This window comes from Triturus cristatus, chromosome 9 (assembly GCF_964204655.1).
Source record: "Triturus cristatus chromosome 9, aTriCri1.1, whole genome shotgun sequence".
In the NCBI taxonomy this organism is placed as follows: Eukaryota; Metazoa; Chordata; class Amphibia; order Caudata; family Salamandridae; genus Triturus; species Triturus cristatus.
This window is the reverse complement of record NC_140592.1, coordinates 1,240,642,568-1,240,662,697: the sequence shown is the minus strand read 5'-3', so window position 1 is coordinate 1,240,662,697 and position 20,130 is coordinate 1,240,642,568. Positions and strand designations below refer to the sequence as shown.

At 51.3% G+C, this 20,130-nt stretch overlaps 1 long non-coding RNA gene across 1 annotated transcript in view; it reads right to left on the bottom strand.

Moving 5' to 3' along the window:
- LOC146799698 (uncharacterized) overlaps positions 1 to 18,091 on the bottom strand; it is a 170,621-nt gene extending 152,530 nt beyond the window's left edge. Inside the window, exon 1 of the long non-coding RNA XR_014968963.1 lies at positions 18,002 to 18,091. This is a non-coding gene — a long non-coding RNA (uncharacterized LOC146799698). The remainder of the gene's footprint in view (positions 1 to 18,001) is intronic.
- Positions 18,092 to 20,130: the final 2,039 nt, after the last annotated feature.

The window sequence follows — 20,130 nt, the reverse complement described above, 5'->3', positions numbered from 1 at the left end:
CGGGACCGGGGAGATAAACTGGCTAAGGGGATGGGGCCGGTGACGGATCGGGCAATAACGGCGGGGTACAGATTCTCCCGCGGTAGGCGTTCCAGGGGCCCCATACGTTCACCCATGTCCCAGGCTTACCTCTCGCAACATACACCACCTTTTCCCGAAACATGCACCAATCCATGTTATCCTTCCATGCCGAGACAGTCGGCGACCTCTGGGAACCCCACAGTTGAGCAATGTCGCGTTTGGCCACCATATATCCCAGAGTCACCCACCGCGTCTGCGGCACCGAGTAGTCGGTTGGCTCCCACACATTCAACAGGCATCTCCTCGCTTCGGGCAGCAGCGACACACGCGTAACCACCCGCAGGACCTCATGCACACCACGCCAGAATCGCTCCACCTCCGGGCATTCCCACAAAATATGGAGAAAGGTCCCCAAAGAACCACACCCACGCTTACACAACCCGTCTACAGCATATCCCATATGCAGTAGCCTTGGCCCCGTAACATAGACCCTATGGAGTATCTTGAGCTGGACGAAGCGAAGGCGGGCCGGTATGGCCACCTCTTTCGGGGAGGCCACCGCCGATACCCAGTCCTCGTCATCCAGCTCCAATCCATCGGCCACCCATGCCTCACGAAGGTTAGTCAGCAGTCCCGAGCGGTCATTGATAAGTTTTTTATAGATTAATGAAATCGTGCTGTCCGGTACATGTCCATCTAGCACTCTATCCTCCAGAGGGGAATACTCCGGGATGGAGGCAACGTCCGGGAATACGGAGCATAGCGCATGACGGATCTGCATATACCGAAAGTACTCCCTGTCCTGCAACTGGAATTCTGTCCGTAGCATCTCGAACGTTTTGAATCCCCCCTCGTCCAGAGATCACCCACCCTGCTGATGCCTATCATGTCCCACTTTTCAAAGCCCTTCGAGGTCCACAGGGAGCCCAACTGCTCAGATGCGTATAGTGGCGACGCCCGGGTCAAACGACCTTTCCACCCCATCGCCACATTAGCCGCGTGCCACACTCGTACCATGACACGCGTGGGGCCCGTCAGACGTGCGTCAAGCGAGCTGGAGTAAAGCGCTCGGTTATAATCACCACCCGGCAGTAACATCTTATCCATTTCAAAGGCCGGGTTTAGAGCGGGCCCGTACAGGCCGTGATTAATCGCAGCCAGCTGGGAGGCCCAATAATACCGTTTGATATCCGGGAGGGCGATCCCCCCGTCATACCACGGGAGCGTCAGCTTCGCCAGGGCGATACGCGGTCTACCTTCCCAGAACAGTCGGCGCTGCAAACTCTCCACCTCGCGAAAGTAGCGCGCCGGGACGAGGTCCATTGTGTTCTGCAGAGCGTACAGGAAACGCGGCAGCGACATCATCTTAAACAATGCCGCCCGGCCGAGCGGCGAGAGCGGCAAGCGCCTCCAACGCGCAACATCCTCCTTCAGGCGCTGGAGGGGGGGAAGCAAGTTCTGACTATATCGGGCCTCCGCGTCCAGGGTAATGAAGACACCCAGGTACCGGAATCCCCGCGGGGCGATCTGGATAGGACAGCCCCGCGGAAGGATAGGGTCCTCCCCAGAGAGAACATAGACGCACGATTTAGCCCAGTTGATGACAAGGCCGGAGTTAAGACCAAATTAATGCAATACATCAACCAGCACTATCAGTGATTTACGTGGGGAAGCCAGGTACAGGAGAATATCGTCAGCGTATAGAGATACGCGGTCCTCATACTCGGGGGTCCAGCGGAGACCACGAATAGAAGGTTCCCACCGCAGCCACTCCGCCAGGGGCTCCAAGGCGAGCGCGAAAAGGAGCGGCGATAACGGGCAGCCCTGCCGCGTACCCCTGCCCAGCTCGAACGAAGCCGACACTCTACCGTTCACCACGACCTGCGCCAGCGGGCCAGAGTACAACAATTTTACCCAACTGATGAATCCTGGGCCAAACCCAAACTTCGCGAGCGTCGCCCAAATATAAGGCCATTCAAGCGTGTCAAACGCCATAGTGGCGTCCAAGGACGCCAAAATGGCCGGCTCTCGTATGAACGGGACACGTGCGAGCACCCCATGCAAACGCCGCAGGTTAAGCGCTGTATTGCGATGAGGGATGAAGCCGGACTGATCCTGGTGAATCAAGTCACACACTACGCCGACCAGCCGATTGGCCAACACCTTGGCGAGGATTTTGGGCTCTGCATTCAATAACGAAATAGGCCGATAGGATGTGACCCGGTCCCGTGGCCTCCCCTCCTTATGGATAACCTTGATAGTAGCTAGACGCTGGTCTAGCGGGAGGGAACCCGCCGAGTGGGCCGCGAGGAACATAGCACGGAGATGCGGTGCCAGCGTATCCGGTCGCAGTTTATACAACTCGATGGGAAGACCATTAGGGCCCATGGCCTTGCCGGAAGCGACCGAACGTATGGCGAGGGCAATTTCTTAGGAAGTTGGAGCAGCGTCCAACGACACTCTGTCCTCCTCCGAAAGGGAAGGCAGCGCGATATCCCTGAGCAGGGCGTGGGAATCCTCTTCAGAGCGGGAGGACACCGGGGAATACACCCCACGGAAATAGTCTGCAAAGCAGGAGACAATTTCTTCTGGTTCAGTGACACACACACCATTCTGTTTCTCAATCAACGGGACAACTCGACTCGCTCTCTCCTTTTTGTCCAGCCATGCAATCAATTTACCAGCCTTATCACCCACATCATACAGTCTCCCCTGTTGCTCTCTACTGAGGCCCCTGGCCGCCTCCGTGACGAGGGCCTTATAAGCCGCTTGCTTGAGTCGGAGAACATGTAATTTGTCATCCGTCACCCCACATTCTAGATCACCCTCCAACTCGGTTATCTCAGCTTCAACACGAGTCACCTCCTCCCGCTCGCGCCTCCGGGAATGGGAAATAAGTGACAAGGCCTCTCCCCTGAGTACCGTCTTGAACGCCTCCCACAATGAGATCGCCGATGACACAGACCCCACATTCTCGTCAAAGTAGCGCTTAAGGGATTTAACCAGCTCTGCGTGAATGGTGGGGTCACGCAGGTACCAGGGATTAATCGGGACCACCCTACCCTCTCCCCTCGGAAGAATATCAAAGTGCAACAAGAGTGGAGAGTGGTCCGAAATACCCCGTGCCAAATGGCGCACCTCCCCTATCCTCCCAACGTGCGCCGCCGGAATCAGGACATAATCTAGCCGTGAGAGACTACCATGAGCCCCTGAATGGAAGGTGTACTGCAGCTGCATGGGATGTTTCAAACGCCAACAATCCACCAGCCCCAAGGTATCCAAGAGGCCAGACAACCATGCCTGGGCACGGGGGAGATCCCTAGGGGGGTGACGATCCACAGTTCCGGAAACCACAGCATTAAAATCCCCCCCCACCACTAGAATCCCCTCCGGAAGGCCAAGGAGGAGGCACCCCAGATCCGCAAAGGTGGTCGTCTGCAGCCCCGGCGGGACATAAACAGACACGAAAACGACCACTCTGCCCTCCATTCTACCCACCAAAACCGTGTAACGTCCCCTGTCGTCATGGTGCACCTCATCAATCTCCAACGGGAGCGAGTTCTTAACCATAATGCCCACACCCCTTGAAACAGACGTGAAGCCCGAATGGGCCACAAGGCGGTAGCCCCGTCGATTCATGGCACAAAAGGAGTTGCCAATGAGGTGTGTCTCCTGCAGAAAAACTATATCGGGCGAAATTCGCTTCAAGAACTGCAGGACCACACCTCGTTTTATCCTGTCCCCCAATCCATTAACATTCCAGGACAACAGACTCAGTCCCCTACCCCCCATCATAAACAGAAGCCATCACTCGTCCCCCAGAGAGCACTTTAGAAATGATACAACGATGCTTTTGCCTTGTGGTAGAAACGAACAACACCCCACCCCAACCCACCCACCCCAACAAAACTCCCCCCTCCCTGCACCCCTGCATGAGCCCAGACAGCCCCCCCAACTTGCAGTGTGCCTGTCGCCCCTATATAGTGAAACTAGCTAGACCCCCTAGAGGAGGAAAGAGTACCCCTTCTAGACCCCACACAACCTCCAAGGGAGGGGAAAGAACAAAGACAGAAGCTTGGTCGAAAGTGGCATCATAGTCGTCCAGAGTGAGGCCCAATATCAACCCCTCAGTCCCGATCCAGTGGGCCGTCTCCTCCCGCCGCCCCCCCCCACCATCCCGAGCACTACCCCCAGACAGAGTGTCCAGCCAGTCCCCGGCCGCTTCGGGACGATCAAAAAAGTGCGTGCGACCATCCACCTCTACCCGCAGCTTGGCCGGGAAGAGCATGGCGTATTTTAAGTTCATGTCCCGGAGCCGGCGCTTAACACCCAGGAAACTCAGTCTCTGTTTCTGGACCGCTTGAGTGAAATCGGGATAAAAGTTCACCTCCATATTTTCCAGCTTAATCGGCCCTTGCAGTCTGGAGGCTTGCAAGATCGCGTCCCTGTCCCGAAAGTTAAAAATCCGGGCAATGAGAGGCCGCGGAGGGGCTCCGACCTTCGGCCTTCCCCCGGGAACTCTGTGGGCCCTCTCCACGGCAAAGAATTTACTCAGTCCCCGAGGCTGGAGATGGGTAGCAATCAGGTCCTCTACAAAAAGATCCGCCGCCGCTTCCTCCCGTCCCTCGGGTACTCCGATGATGCGGATGTTATTCCTCCGGGCCCGACTCTCGGAATCTTCCAGGTGCCGATCCATAAGCGCACTCACCTGACGAAGTCGGTGCACCTCCGTTTGGAGGGCCGCCACCTCAGTCGTGAGGCCCGACGCGGTGTGGGCCAAAGAATCGACCCGGTCGTTGGTCTTGGAGAGATCAGCCCTCACCAGGTTGACATCAACTAGGACCGCGTCGATTTTATGGGCTAAGGTGTCAAACCGCTGGCCCACCGAGGCCTTCATCTCAGCAATGGCGCCCATGACGTCTTGCAGAGTCAACTCTGTGGGCAAATCCGGGGCATCCGGGGGGCACTCAGAGGACTTTTGCGGTCCACCGGGAGATCCTTTCGGGAGGGTGTAGCGGTCCATGATGTTGGCCTGATGTGCGGCGCCACGCCGGGTCGACTTGGCCTTCAACCGATCGCCATCTTGTTTCGTGGCCATCGTCGCGGGTCTCACACCCTCACCAGCCACGCAGTAAAAGGCAAGCAATCAAGGCCACGGGCTCCGGGGGGTCACCCCAGGACGGCGGAGCGGGCCACAGCAGGCAGGCAGGCTGGGTCACCCAGCGAGGCCACCCCAACACAAAGAGCGCCGTGATCCCACTTGCAAAGACGGCAAGGGGGCGCGAAAGTGAAAGTGAAAGTGCGGGGTACGCGACTCGCCAGGCCCAGCCCGCCGTTGTTGTTCACTTTGCCACCGGGTCGCCCCCAAACGCGAGTCCGGGGTCAGGAGCGAAGGAGGCCGCAAACTTCAATCGGTGCTCACTCCGGCACCCGAGGTCCGATTCGAAAACGGGAAACGGGTACCACCTCGGCTCAGGCTCACCGACACAGTCCCCTCAACCGATGCAGGATGAAGACAGGATAAACGTAGGAGGTCGCGGAGGTCCTCGGGAGCCTCGCACCTACGCGGCCATCTTGGTTGCGCGCTAGGCTCCTCCTCTACCTGTCAATTTTTTAACGACAGAAAAAAGAGTACGAGGGCAGTTCTGAGCTCGTGTGACTGTTTCCACAGTATAGGCAGCTCTCGCAGATTTACATTTGGAATGATATTCTTTTAATGCCTCTTTATATACAGTCTTCTGAGAGACTGAGTATGAGTGCCTCCATTTACGTTCTAAGGCCTTGCATTTAGTCCGCAAGACCTTCAGATCAGCAGAGAACCATGGTGCCGGGAGGCGATGAGGCCTAGAATGTTTTAGGGTCGGCGGTAAAAGGGTAGTGACGGCGTTAGCAAGCCAATGAGAAACAGCAGTGTTCAATTCCGAAACAGGAACCTCACCTTCAGCAGGACAGGTGTTTAAGAGGTGTTGATTTAGTATATTAATATCGAGTTTATCCCAACGATAAATTGTTACACCTTTATCGAGAACACTGGTTTCCTGGTTCTTAGTGTGAAGTAAAGAGAAGTAAACAGCGAAATGGTCGGACCACTCCAAAGGACAAGCACTCCGAGAACAATCAAAGGGAAGATTGGATAGAATGGGGTCCAGTTGATGTCCAGAGTGGGTTGGGCCAACATTAAGCAAGGAGAGATTGAGGGCTTCCAGATCAGATAAGAAACGTTTACTGATAGTACACTGCGAGTCTTCAAGATGCAAATTAATATCACCAAGAATGGTAAAATTGGCTGCCTTAAGCATTAAGGGGGATATGATGTTCGCTAGTGAGGATGTCCAAGAAAGGGCATTTCCAGGGGGGCGATAAATCAAGAGGCCAGATAGAGTAAGTTGAGGATTAATGACCAGGTTGAAAAGAGCAGTCTCACTTCCAGACATCGGAAGGGCTGCAAACTTGCACGTGTAGGAAGATTTAAAAATTATGGCAATCCCCCCCCCCTTTCCAGAACTTCGTTCCAATCTCACTTTTGCGTAGTTAATAGGGACAGCAATGGCCACATCAGGACCAGAGCAGTCCTGGAGCCAGGTTTCCGTGAGGAACAATGCATCAGGCTGCTCCTCAACAATGAAATCATGAATGTGATACTTATGTTTGGGGAGGGATCGACAGTTGATACTCCAAAAAAGGAGTGTCGACTTATTTGAGTGTGTCAATGGTCTCCTCCGTCTGCCACGAGGTTGAGAGCGACGTATAACATTACAAAGGGACATTCGGCCAGTGGTAAAACTACAACCTGCACAGTGATAATTATGAGTGGGAAGAGAGCATTTAGTGCAGTATGTATGGGGAGTAGACCGCAAGGATTCCAACACCTCACCTGAGTACGATAGTAAACCATTGGAACTACTCGTGGGAGTCATGGCCCCTTTTGGCCCGGTCTGGCACGGACGGGCACAGACGGGCTAAACTCAGGCGGAACTCCGGCGGAAGTACGGCGATCCACTGCGCGTATCCGCTGCGCGGGGAATAGCCCCTTAAATAGAGGTCGAGCGTCGGAGTGACGTCTAGACCGTCATGCGAATAGGCGCCGTCAGGCGACCCACTCACCTAAGATGGCCGCCAAAACGAGCTACGAGGACGAGGGCCCGCAAAATGCGGTGAGTCTCCAAATTACAGTGCGTGTGAGGGGCATTCAATAAAACCAGGGGCAAACAACATAAACTAAAACAAAATAGGCAAAACAGGTAGTTTTAAAAAGTAAAAAGCGCGAACACGCGCAAAGATCTGCCAAATGCATGTGGGAATAAAAGCAGCGAGCACTAAGTAGTCTTCAAGGTGCGGATAAATTAAGGTCTGTAAGTGACCAGGCACCTAATTAGTTCCCCTTAAATAGAGGTCGAGCGTCCGAGTGACGTCTAGACCGTCATGCGAATAGGCGCCGTCAGGCGTCCCACTCACCTAAGATGGCCGCCAAAACGAGCTACGAGGACGAGGGCCCGCAAAATGCGGTGAGTCTCCAAATTACAGTGCGTGTGAGGGGCATTCAATAAAACCAGGGGCAAACAACATAAACTAAAACAAAATAGGCAAAACAGGTAGTTTTAAAAAGTAAAAAGCGCGAACACGCGCAAAGATCTGCCAAATGCACATGGGAATAAAAGCAGCGCGCACTAAGTAGTCTTCAAGGTGCGGATAAATTAAGGTCTGTAAGTGACCAGGCACCTAATTAGTTCCCCTTAAATAGAGGTTGAGCGTCCGAGTGACGTCTAGACCGTCATGCGAATAGGCGCCGTCAGGCGTCCCACTCACCTAAGATGGCCGCCAAAACGAGCTACGAGGACGAGGGCCCGCAAAATGCGGTGAGTCTCCAAATTACAGTAAGTGCTGAATAGAAGCAGCCCACTGCATGCATTGGATCCAAGCAGCCAGTGAATACACCCTACAGGGACAATCCAGGAGCTGGAGAGGAACAGCTGGAAGCCAAGGACCACCACTGAAGCAAGTTATACGATAAGTACATCAAGAAAATAGAAAAAGCAAGTATACATAAAAAAAAACACAAATTATGTAATATTTTTTTTAATTCACAAACAAAAATTATGTAAAAATTGGAGCATTTCACAATGTTGTTTTATTTCTAAAAGATGATGTGGCATGTTAGCCTCCAGCAGATCACGCTGAGAAATGTGGTTGTTGGTTGAGTGGGATGGAAACCCAGCTCAAGCAACAGCCCCATTCCCACCAGGGTGAACCACTAAAGTAATTATATTAATCTGCACTTCACAGTCTGGGAACTTGGCACAAAAGCAGTCAGGTTTAACTTACAGACAATGTGTAAATTACTTATGAAGCACAAATACAGTAATAAGTGAAAACACACTACAAGAAAAATGCCGTTATAAATTTAGAAAAATTTAGAAACTTTTGTACATTATTTGACACCAAAATGACTAAAATCCAATCAGAACCGGAGTTATGGATTTTTAAAGTTTAGGGTGGGAACTAGTGCCTAAACAATCAAAGGGCCAATAGTGGACATCTTGTCGCACGTGACAGTGTCAAAGTCGAAAAATATAGCGACCACAATGGAGCGCAGGCCTGGTCAGTGCTTACCTTTGGACTTAGAAGAAATTTTGGTGGAAAAAAAGGTCTGAAAAAGGTACAGTTCAGTGAGGCAAGGCTGCATGTAGTATCTGAGGAGGAGGCGTCGTTATCGGGGAGCTACTGGATGAAGTTGCAGTGAAGATTTCGACACTGCGTTGAACCTGCAAGCTGGAGCCGAAGAGGACTCCATGAGGCTGAATACCCCTTCTGTGGAAGACCGCTGAACAGGATTTGCTGCTGCGGAGAAGAATGTAGCGGGAGCTGCCTCGAAGTTAGGCAATCGGTGTCGCATCAAGCAGTTAGGTCTCGGTCTCCTCTCGGTTCTCAGAGCACTTTTTAGCCAAACATTTTCTTTCACAAGTTGTGGAATTTGGCTATCTTGGCACCTTTACCACCTCTTCCAAGGGTCCAGAACTGGTGAGACTGGGGGGTCAGTAGACTCAGTACTCACTCAGGGTCAAGCTGTGGGTTCAAGATGGCTGGAACCTTTTCTGTCCCTGAGGCTCTGATCAGGAGACCAGTCAACTAGCTGCTGAAGTCACTCTGGTTGTCTTGAGTTCAAACAGTGGAACAGGGCTCACACTGTAGTGCTGGCCTCTGAGGGTTTGTGGTAGGGTTTATGGCAGGCTTCAGGCAGCAGGGCAGTCCTTACAAGTGCAGCAAAACTGTATTTTGAAGTTCACAGCAGACCTCAGAAGCAGGCAGTCCTCTGACAGTTCTTCCGAAGGGCCAAAAAGTGAACTAAAGAGTGGGTCTAAAGGACCTATTTTTGTACCTGCTGCCTTCTATGGAGAAGGGAGACGTTTCTATAGATCCTCTTTAAAGTGCCTGGAATTTCCAGCCTGACTACAGGTACAAGGGACTAGTACGAAGTTCTTTGTGTGAAGGTAGGGCACAGCCTTTTGATTTCCAAATAGGGCTGTGCCGAGCTACGCCCCATGGCCTGCCAGAAATGGCCCATCCGCGCACACCTAATCCCTTTATTGTGTGGCTGTCTAGAAGGAATATACAATGTCCAGCTGCCAACTTCACCCAGTCATGTGAACCAGGAATAGACTACAGGCCATAAATAGCTAGGGCACGAAAATACCAACTTTCTAAAAGTAGCATTTTCAAACATGCAACCTAAAATCTGGCTTTACCATTAAATAGGATTTAAAATTACAACCCCTCAGCCACCAAACATCAAATCACTAACTGTTCCCAATCAAAAGTTAGCACATATTAAATTTGATCAGGCAATCCAAAGTTAATCCTATGAAAGAGGTGGGCCTCACAGTAGTAAAAAAACAAATGTAGGAACTTTTCACTACCAGGACCAGTAAAATGTAAGAACATGTCCAACATTTTAAATACAATGCACCCTGCACTATGGGTTAACAATGGCCTACCCTGGGGGTGACATGTAATAAAAGGAGAGTTTAAGGCTTAGAAATGTGTTCATTTTGCCAAGTCAAATTTGCTGTTTAAAACTCCATTCAGACTGCAATGGCAGATCTGGGGCATGTTTTAAAGTGCTGTAGGACCACTAATAGCATGTAATTTACAGGCCCTGGGTCTATACTATACCAATTAGTAAGGGACTTATAGTTACATTAAATTTGCAAATCAGGTATAACACTTATACCATGTTTTTGAGAGTGAGTACAAGTACTTTAGCACTGGATAGCAGGGGTAAAGTGCACAGAATCCTATGGCCAACAAAAACGAATTCAGAAAAAATAGATGGTAAAACTTTTGGGCTGACCCTGCAGAGAGGGCCAAGACCAAACATTACTTTGTCTTTTTTGCTCTTTAATGTATGCTCTTTGTGGGCGCATTCCAGCACTTTAGTTGAGGTCATCAATAATCTATTCTGTTTGCTACTTAATTTATCAATTTATGTTTTTTAGCCTCCATGTCCAAAATGTCTTCAAATTTACAGAGTTTTTTAATAGTGTCAGTTTTGCTTTATCTGTACATATATAAACTGCAATAGTTTGCTATGATTAAATGTTCTAAACAGTTGGGGACCCCCTGAGCAGACGTTGTGGACCCCAGTTTAAGAACAGATGCCCTAAAGGGTCCACTCAATAGCAGCACAGAACCAGCCTTCGACCTGCGCTGATACCGGTACTCCGCTTATAAGGCATATATGGTCCACCCAGGAGCAGCAGAGAAGCAGCCCACAGAATGCACCAGAGGCAGCCAGCTTATAGGCCCTTATAGGTCCACCCAGGAGCAGCAGACAAGCAGCCTGCATGAAATATAGTCCGGCTGCTCATAGACCCTATAGGTCCACCCAGGAGCAGCAGAGGAGAAGCCCACGGCATGCCCTGGATACAGACATCCAGCTTGTCCACCCTCTAGGTCCATCCAGGAGGGACAGAGAGTCCACATCATGCACAGATATAGACAGGCATCTCATATTCCCTATAGATCCACCCAGGAGCAGCAGAGGAGCAGCCCACGGCGCGCACTGGATACAGGCAGTCAACTCACACACCCTCTAGGGTCCATCCAACACAGGCAGAGAAGCAGCCCATGGCATGCACAGATATAGACCGGCAGCTCATATTCCCTATAGGTCCACCCAGGAGCAGCAGAGAAGATGCACATAACATGCACTGATACAGGCAATGATGGCAGATGCTCCAAACCACCCTCCTGGACCAAGACGTCAATGAAATACATGCATGCACTATATATAGCCAGGCATGGAAAAAGATCTCAGAGCTGGGGTCTGCTGCTCCTATGGTGTAAATCTCAGACTGCACAGAAGACACAGACACCACTCGGGTGACAAAGGCAACCCACCGGTGTGCAGTGATTACAGGCAGCCAGAGTAAACTATGTTTAGGGTCCACCCTGGAGGGACAGGACAGCAACCCGCTGGCATGCAGTGGATACGGACAGCTTATGCACCCCATAGGGTCCACCCAGGAAGGACAACAACCGCGGGCATGCACTGGATACAGCCAGCTTGTGCATCCCATAGAGTCCACCCTGGAGGGACAGAACAGCAACCCGCTAGCATGCACTGGATACAGCCAGCTGATGCACCCCATAGGGTCTACCCAGGAGGGACAGACGGCAACCCTTTGGCATACACTGGATACAGGCAGCCAGTGCATACACTCTATAGGGTCCACCCAGAAATGACAGTAACCTGTGGGCATGCAGTGGATACAGCCAGCTTATCCACCCTATAGAGTTGACCCAGGAGGGACACACAGCAACCTTTGGGCACACACTGGATACAAGCAGCTTATGCACCCCATTGGGTCCACCCAGGAGGGACAGACGGCAACCCGTGGGCATGCACTGGATATAGGGAGGCAGTGCATATACTCTATAGGGTCCACCCAGGAAGGACAGGACAGCAACCCAGGGAATGCAGTGGATACAAGCAGCTTATGCACCCTATAGGGTCCACCCAGGAGGGACAGATGGCAAACCGTGGGCATGCATTGCCTATAGGCAGCCAACGTATACACTCTATAGGGAGGACAGGAACCCGTGGGCATGCAGTGGATACAAGCATCTTATGCACCCCATAGGATCCACCCAGGAGGGACAGACGGCAACCCACGGAGGCATGCACTGGATGTAGGGAGGCAGTGCATACACTCTATAAGGTCTACCCAGGAAGGACATTAACCCGTTGCCATGCAGTGGATACAGCAAGCTTATGCAAAAGGCAAGTCATGAATTGGTTATTGAGGGGGGGCTTCATGTATGCACTCTCCCTAGTTAAACACGCATTTGACATCAGGGAACTAATCGCTGATAATGACTTAGATTTCCTATGCATTACTGAAACATGGCTTAAGGAAGATTGCAACCCTGATATTGCAGTTGCCCTACCCCCTAATTATATCATCTGTAGAAGAGACAGAGAGGATGGTAGGGGTGGCTTCCATTCACAGAGATACTCTAGTGTGGGAGAACTTTATTCTACATGAACTTAAGGGAGCCGAAAGTCTTGGTTTCTGCTGTGCCGTAAATTATTCAACCTCATTCGCTGGAGCCTTAATTTAGTGTCCCCCTGGCAACAGTGGTACTTTTTTAGACTCATTAGGGGAATCTCTTGGCCAAGCTCTGTTTAGATATGCCAACTTTACATTGCTCAGGGACATAAACCTCCACTTATAATGTGGTGATAACCCTGTGGTTACTACATTCCTAGAAATTATTACTCCCCTTGGCCTGAATCAACTAGTTCAAGGTCCGACACATAGGGCAGGACACACATTAGATGGGTTTTGTTCTAATTCTCCCTCAATCCGGGTAGAGGCATCTATTCCTCAGGTCTGGTCAGACCATCATTTTATCCCCTTGGTTATCCCAATACCCAAAGTGCCACAAGCAACCAAGAATAGCCCTATAGGGGTACCAAAACGGAAATGGCATCTATTAGCCACTAATCCTGGCTTGCCCAAAACTGCCCAAGAAAAAAGCCCGAAACTGACCGGAGAGCCAGCGGAAGACTCATCGTTTCAATACCTGGATGAGGGCCATAAGTGATGACTTCATGCCTCCAAAACATTCCTCCAGAAGAGGCAAAATAAAGTCACATAATGATCCATGGTTTACTAAAGATCTAGCAAAGCTCCAACTACATAGTAAACAACTAGAACGTAGATGGAGAAGGGGCTATGAGACGGCAAATCTACAGATCTTTAAATCATTCAGGAAGCAATACCACACAGCCATCAAACTTGCAAAAAAAGATTACTTTGGGAATAGAATAGCTATGGCAAAGCAAAACCAAAAAGATATTTGCTATTGTGAATTCTTTTATGGATCCGAAAGCCCTACATTCAGAGGTCCCCCCCTCTCAATCTCTTTGCAATGACATGGCAACATTCTTTGAGGATAAAATCACCAATATCCAAAAAGATTTTGGAGTATTAAGAACAGAAGAAGTGGTGAACAAGTTGGGATCAAATCACAGGCAGGATAGACCTTTTCTTCGTACCTTTCACACAGTTACCCTATCTCAGACACATGAAGCTATCCTAGCATGTAAATCAGGCTCCCCACTGGATGCATATCCCCCAATAATATTGCATCACATTATGGATATAGTGAATCCCATGATTAATAGGATTGTGAATTCCTCGCTGTCCTCTGGCATAGTGCCTGATGCGTGCAAATTCGCGATAGTGAAGCCCTTAAAGAAAAACCAAAATATCGACTCTTCCAATCTTTCCAACTATAGGCCCATATCCTCACTACCAATCTTGGGTAAGGTCTCTGAAAAAATGGTCTATAAGGAACTCTCTAATTTTGTCGAGTCAGCCCAGATCCTCCATCCTCGACAATCTGGCTTCCGCCCGAAATATTCCACGGAATCAGCCCTATTGGAGATATCTGACACTCTGAAATTCATCACCGACAATGGCAGGAAGGCAATGCTGATCCTTCGAGATCTGTCGGCTGCTTTTGATACCATATCTCATGACATCCTTCTGGCCAGATTAATATCTTGTGGCATTTCCAACACAGCTCTGGCCTGGATCACATCCTTCCTGGCCAATAGGAAGCAAGCAGCCTCCTTGGGCACCTTTCTTTCTTCAGAATGTACTATCAACACAGGAGTCCCCTAGGGGGCCTCACTTAGTCCACTCTTGTTTAATATATACACATGGCCCCACTTATTTCCCTCATTTCGGTCTACGGGATTGAAACTACATCCTATGCTGACGATACTCAGCTGACCTTGTCCCTTGAGAAAAACACTACAGAGGCTGAAGAAAATTTTTAATCCTGTGTCACACCAGTCATCACATGGATGAAAAATAACCCTCTCCATTGTAATACGGACAAGACAGAAATCCTGTTGATCCGGAAAGACAATCCCTTTCAACCGAAGGATTGGTGGCCAGAAGAGGCAGCAGCTCCCCCAGCCACAGTGGAGGTGGCCAAGAATTGGGGAGTGTGGTTTGACTCCTCTCTGTCCTCCGAACACCATACCCTTAAGGTGGTGGGCACCTGCTTTGGAATGATTAAAACCATGAATAAATTCTTTGAATTGATCCCACTGGCTGCAAGGAAAACAGTGGCTGTGGCGTTAATACTTTCACGACTAGACTACTGTAACAGCCTTCTAGCAGGGGTTAATAAATCCACCTTGAAGAGACTACAAGTAGCACAACACGCAGCGGCTAGACTTGTTTTGAAACTTCCACGTAGGTCATCAGCATCAGAAGCTCTGAAAACTCTTCATTGGCTTCCGCTGCACAAGAGAATCCTATTCAAACTCTTGGTCATCACCTTCAGAGCTAATCGTCAAATTGGACCAGAATGTCTCTCTAAGGAGATTTATACCATATATTCCAGGGAGGACCCTTAGATCCACATCTGCTAAACTCCTCAAACTACCCGGTTTTAAACTTAAAACCAGGTGAGGGAGAACTGCTATAGTATTAGGTGTAAAAGCGTGGAATTGTTTGCCTAACAAACTGAGAACGATTGCATCAGAAAAACTGTTCAGGAAAGCTCTAAAGACCTGGATCGATGGAATAAGTGAGGTATCCAGCCTTGCCCTTATCGAGGCTCTAACTCCTTACTAGTTTGCCAGTTATCTGTATAGCGCCAGGAGGCTCCTTTGAGAGCGACAGTTTGCGCTCTATAAATGCCTCATTTCATTTCATGCACCCTACAGGGTCCACCCAGGATGGACAGACGGCAATCTGTGGGCATGAACTGGATATAGTCAGCCAGCTTATGCACCCTATAGGGTCCACCCAAAAAGGACAGGACAGCAACCCGTAGGCATGCACTGGATACAAGCAGCTTGTGCAGCCCATAGGGTCCACCGAGGAGGGACAGAGGGCAACACGTGGGTATGCACTGGATATACACATCCAGCACATACTCTCTATAGGGTCCACCCAGGAAGGACAGGACAGGAACCTGTGGGCATGCAGAGGATACAGCCAGCTTATGCACCCCAGATGCTCAACTAGAGCCAAATTTCGGGGGGGGGGCTAAGAAAAATTTTCGGGGGGGGGGGGGCTGAATCTTTAAGCAATAAGCAGAGTGGAGCTGCAGGGGCTTTTAGAAGGAGTGAAACAACAGCAAGGCCTCATTAACATGCAAATGGTCTTTTAAAGACCTGTGGAGTGCTCGGGTGCGGCTGTGTGCGTGCCCAGGAAGCTGTCTCATCCCGGGCTGCCACACACGACGGGCAGGGGCTGAAGCCCTTTGAGTCCAATGGGTGTTGCGCGCCTGATGCACCCTATTGTGTCCACGCAGGAAGGATAGGAACCTGTGGGCATGCGGTAGATACAGCTAGCTTAGGCACTCTATTGGGTCCACGCAGGAAGGACAGGACAGCAGCCCGTGGGCATGCAGTGGATACAGTCAGCTTATGCACCTTATAGTGTCCACACAGGAGGGACAGATGGCAACCCGTAGGCATGCACTGGATATAGGGAGGCAGCGCATACACTCTATAGGGTCTACCCAGGAAGGAGAACAGGAACCCGTGGGCACGCAGTGTATACAGCCAGCTTATGCACCCCATGGGTCCACCCAGGAGGGACAGGACAGCAACCCGTGGGCAGGCACCGGATACAGGCTGTCAGCGTATACACTCTATAGGGTCCACCGAGGAAGAACAGGAACCCGTGGGCAAGCAGTGCATACAGCAAGCTGGGCATGCACTGGAAATACGGAGTCTGCGCATACTCTCTATAGGGTCCACCCTGGAAGGACAGGACAGGAACCTGTGGGCATGCAGTAGATACAGCTAGCTTATGCACCCTTTAGGGTCCACCAGGAGGGACAGACGGCAATCTGTGGGCATGAACTGGATAGAGTCAGCCAGCTTATGCACCCCATAGGGTCTATCCAGGAGGTACAGGAACCTGTGGCCACGCAGTGAATACAGCCAGCTTATGCACCCGATGGGTCCACCCAGGAGGGACAGGACAGCAACCCGTGGGCAGGCACCGGATACAGGCAGCCAGCGTATACACTCTATATGGTCTACCCAGGAAGGAGAACAGGAACCCGTGGGCACGCAGTGGATACAGCCAGCTTATGCACCCCATGGGTCCACCCAGTAGGGACCGGACAGCAACCGTGGGCAGGCGCTGGATACAGGCTGCCAGCGTATACACTCTATAGGTACCGAGGAAGAACAGGAACCCATGGATACAGCAAGCTGGGCATGCACTGGAAATAGGCAGCCTGCGCACACTCTCTATTGGGTCCACCCTGGAAGGACAGGACAGGAACCTGTGGGCACGCAGTGGATACAGCGAGCTTATGCACCCTTTAGGGTCCACCAGGAGGGACAGACGGCAATCCGTGGGCATGAACTGGATATAGTCAGCCAGCTTATGCACCCCATGGGTCCACCCAGGAGGGACAGGACAGCAACCCGTGGGCAGGCACTGTATACAGGCAGCCAGCGTATACACTCTATAGGGTCCACCGAGGAAGGACAGGAACCTGTGGGCACGCAGTGGATACAGCTAGTTTATGCACCCCATGGGCCCACCAGGAGGGACAGACGGCAATCCGTGGGCATGCAGTGGATACAAACAGCCAGGTTTTATACCCTATTGGGTCCATACAATGGTGGAAGAGGTGTGCCGCAGCGGCCAGGGTGCCTGAATCTGGACCACGGGGTTCCCGGTTCGATCCCCGGCGGCAGGTTAGCCCAGCAGCATGTGCCTCTGGGCAATAGCTCGCTTACTCTTCCCGACGCCCCCAGCGCCGGGACACCCTCCGGAGGTAGCTGGACCCTTTACAAATAGATCATTTCATTTGTTCGTACATGAGGGACGGGCGGCAACCTAGGGGCACGCACTGGATACACAGTCAGCTCACGCACCTTATAGGACCCATCCATGAAGGGACGGGATTCCATGAAGGGACGGGATAGCAGCCCACGGGCATGCACATGCAGACACGAACACTCGTGTAACCGCTTTTAGCGAGTGTGCTACAGTGCACAGCAAATTCATTCTGCAATAATGTTGGCTGCTTACGTCGCAACGGACAAAAAAAACGTAACTTACTTTGCCTCGTGCCACGTCTCATTTTCCGTATTAGAAAAAAAAAGAAGATGCTTTTGCTTCACTCCTGCTGTTCGAGCAGAACAAAAATGTGCAAAAAGAGAGCACAATCATGGTGTAAAAAGCTCGGTGTGGGGCAAAATCGGATGTTCCCCTTGCACAGTGTGTCATCAACAAAACTGAAGCAAAATACAACTGCTCTGTTTCGCACCGTCTGGTCCTGCCACAAAGACGATAATGTCCTGTCGGGGCATCGGTGGTACCAGGCGGTGCATCGGCGGTACCAGGCGGTGGATCGGCGGTGCCAGGCGGAGCCGGGCTTCGAGCGGACGGACGCGAAGGAAAGAATGACATATTTTGATTACCTTGCACGGAGACGGGCTGCTGGCGTCCGGGCGAGTGGTACCGGGGTGGCAGTGGGCTTTGGGAGCCGTCCTATTCTACACCCTTCGCGGTTCTTGCTCAACGCCGTCAACGAGGAAAAGTTGCTCACTAGGGCGGGCGGGGCTGGGGCAGGGCTCCCGCCGGGCAGGGCGCCAGCTTCAGGGCGGCAAGGAGCGGCCTACAGCATCCTGTACGATGTTGACTCCGGTGAACGTTTGCGCGTCGTAAAAGACTCGTACACACCCGAAAAATAATAATTTAAAATCGTTGGTTATAACATCACATACAGCAAAATTAATTACTTCAGGGGCGTGGCCAATCAAACACAAACGTTCCCAGAGTAAATGCATGAGTAGCTCACCTAGGCCAGGAGCGTAGTCCTTGGGGCAGATTTATGAGCCCCTTACGCCAGATTTGCGCCGCCATTGCGTCACTTTTGTGATGCAGCGGCGGCGCAAAGCCAGCGCCATGCTGCGGACTATTTACAACGTGACGCATCTAGGGAGATGCGTCATGTTGTAAAGCTTGCACCACATGTGGGCGTACCTGCACGGGGGGGGGGCGTTCCGGCGCAGGAACGCCTCCGAAAAGTGGCTGAGTGAAATCTACAAGATTTCACTCAGTCACTTTTCCGGCCATGTTGCGTCAAATCCCTGCGCCTGCTTGAAGCAGGCGTAAGGATTGACGCAGCATGTTAGGGATAGGGGCACCCCGAGCCTTGCTGGCACTGCGTCGCGGTTGCGACGCAACTCAAGCAATGCACCAACCTTACGCCGGCAGATGCGTCACGCATCTGCTTGTCCTTGCGTCATGATGCACCGCATTGTAAATGCGGCGCATCTGCGGTGGCGCAAGGGCAAACTTGCGTGACGCGTCTTCCCTGGCGCATCCGTGCTGATTTGCAGGGATGCGCCAGGGAACATAAATCTGCCCCCTTGTTCTTATAATGGGACAAGCAGGACTACAACTCCCAAAATGCAATTCAAAACAATGGCCTAGGTGACGTTTGGAAGGGCTTAAACCGTGACTCTTAGATTGCTGGAGGCGCAGAGCAGCGTCAGGCCGGCCTACAGGCTTTGATTGACCCTGTAGACCCTCCCCCCCCGCCGTGGTGCAGGCCCTTCACGGGTGCCCAGCCAGACTCTGCAATGAAGTCTCTATGTGTGTGCACTAACTTCCGCCGGAAGTCTGAGGAGACTCGGACCCTTGATGCGCGACCTCCATATCTCAAGGGGTGTCCTCGATCGATGCCACTGTTCCTTCCCTTTGGACCCAAGGTCGTGTCTGCTGGGAGTCCCGGCTCAGACATCCATTAAGGCTTTCTAGAAACCCTGCCAACTTTCCCAGATAGAAGGCTGGATTTTTGCTCCAGTCCAGGTTTTTTCCTTTCAATTCTGGGGTTTGTAGTCGGTTTATCCATTAGGAAACCAGGACTACAATGCAAATAAAAACTGCACAGAGCAGTTATTCACACCTGGGCCCGGCGGGCTTGGCCACTGTGTTTTAGATGATTCCATGTTCTCAAGGACTCCAGGGTCCCGTCCTTGGCTCTCCTGTCACAAACGTGTCAAGTCCATTACAATTTGCAATGAATCAAAATGACCCCTCCCTGTGTGCATCAAGCTGGTAAAGAAAATCTCAGGCCTGGAAAATAATACCCTGAGGTTATGGACCCTTTAAACAGAACACCTGGACATAGGTTGGGACTAGCCATGAGTAGCAAGTGCGAGTAATTCCTGTTCTTTAGTACCCGGGACACCGCTCCTGCTACCCCTGCTCACAAGGGACATTAAGGCAGCATCACCAGAGAGATTCATGTCGCATTCCTGTACAGTCATTTAAAAACACAATGCATTCTGGGAGTTGTAGTCCTGTTTCACCTCAATTGTACTAGAGCAGTGAATGTCAGGGGTCTGTTCAAGCTAAAATGACCCTGGAACTTGATAGGTTAGGTGACTTGGAGTCGTCTGGTAACCTTCCATCAAGGCACAGGCAAAATCTACCACAATCAATAAAACAATGACTACCTTTAAAAGTCTTGTTTACTTCCTACAGTTTCACTCCTCAGCCTGCCTTTCGCCCCACTGCAACAATTAGGAGGGTGGCGAGA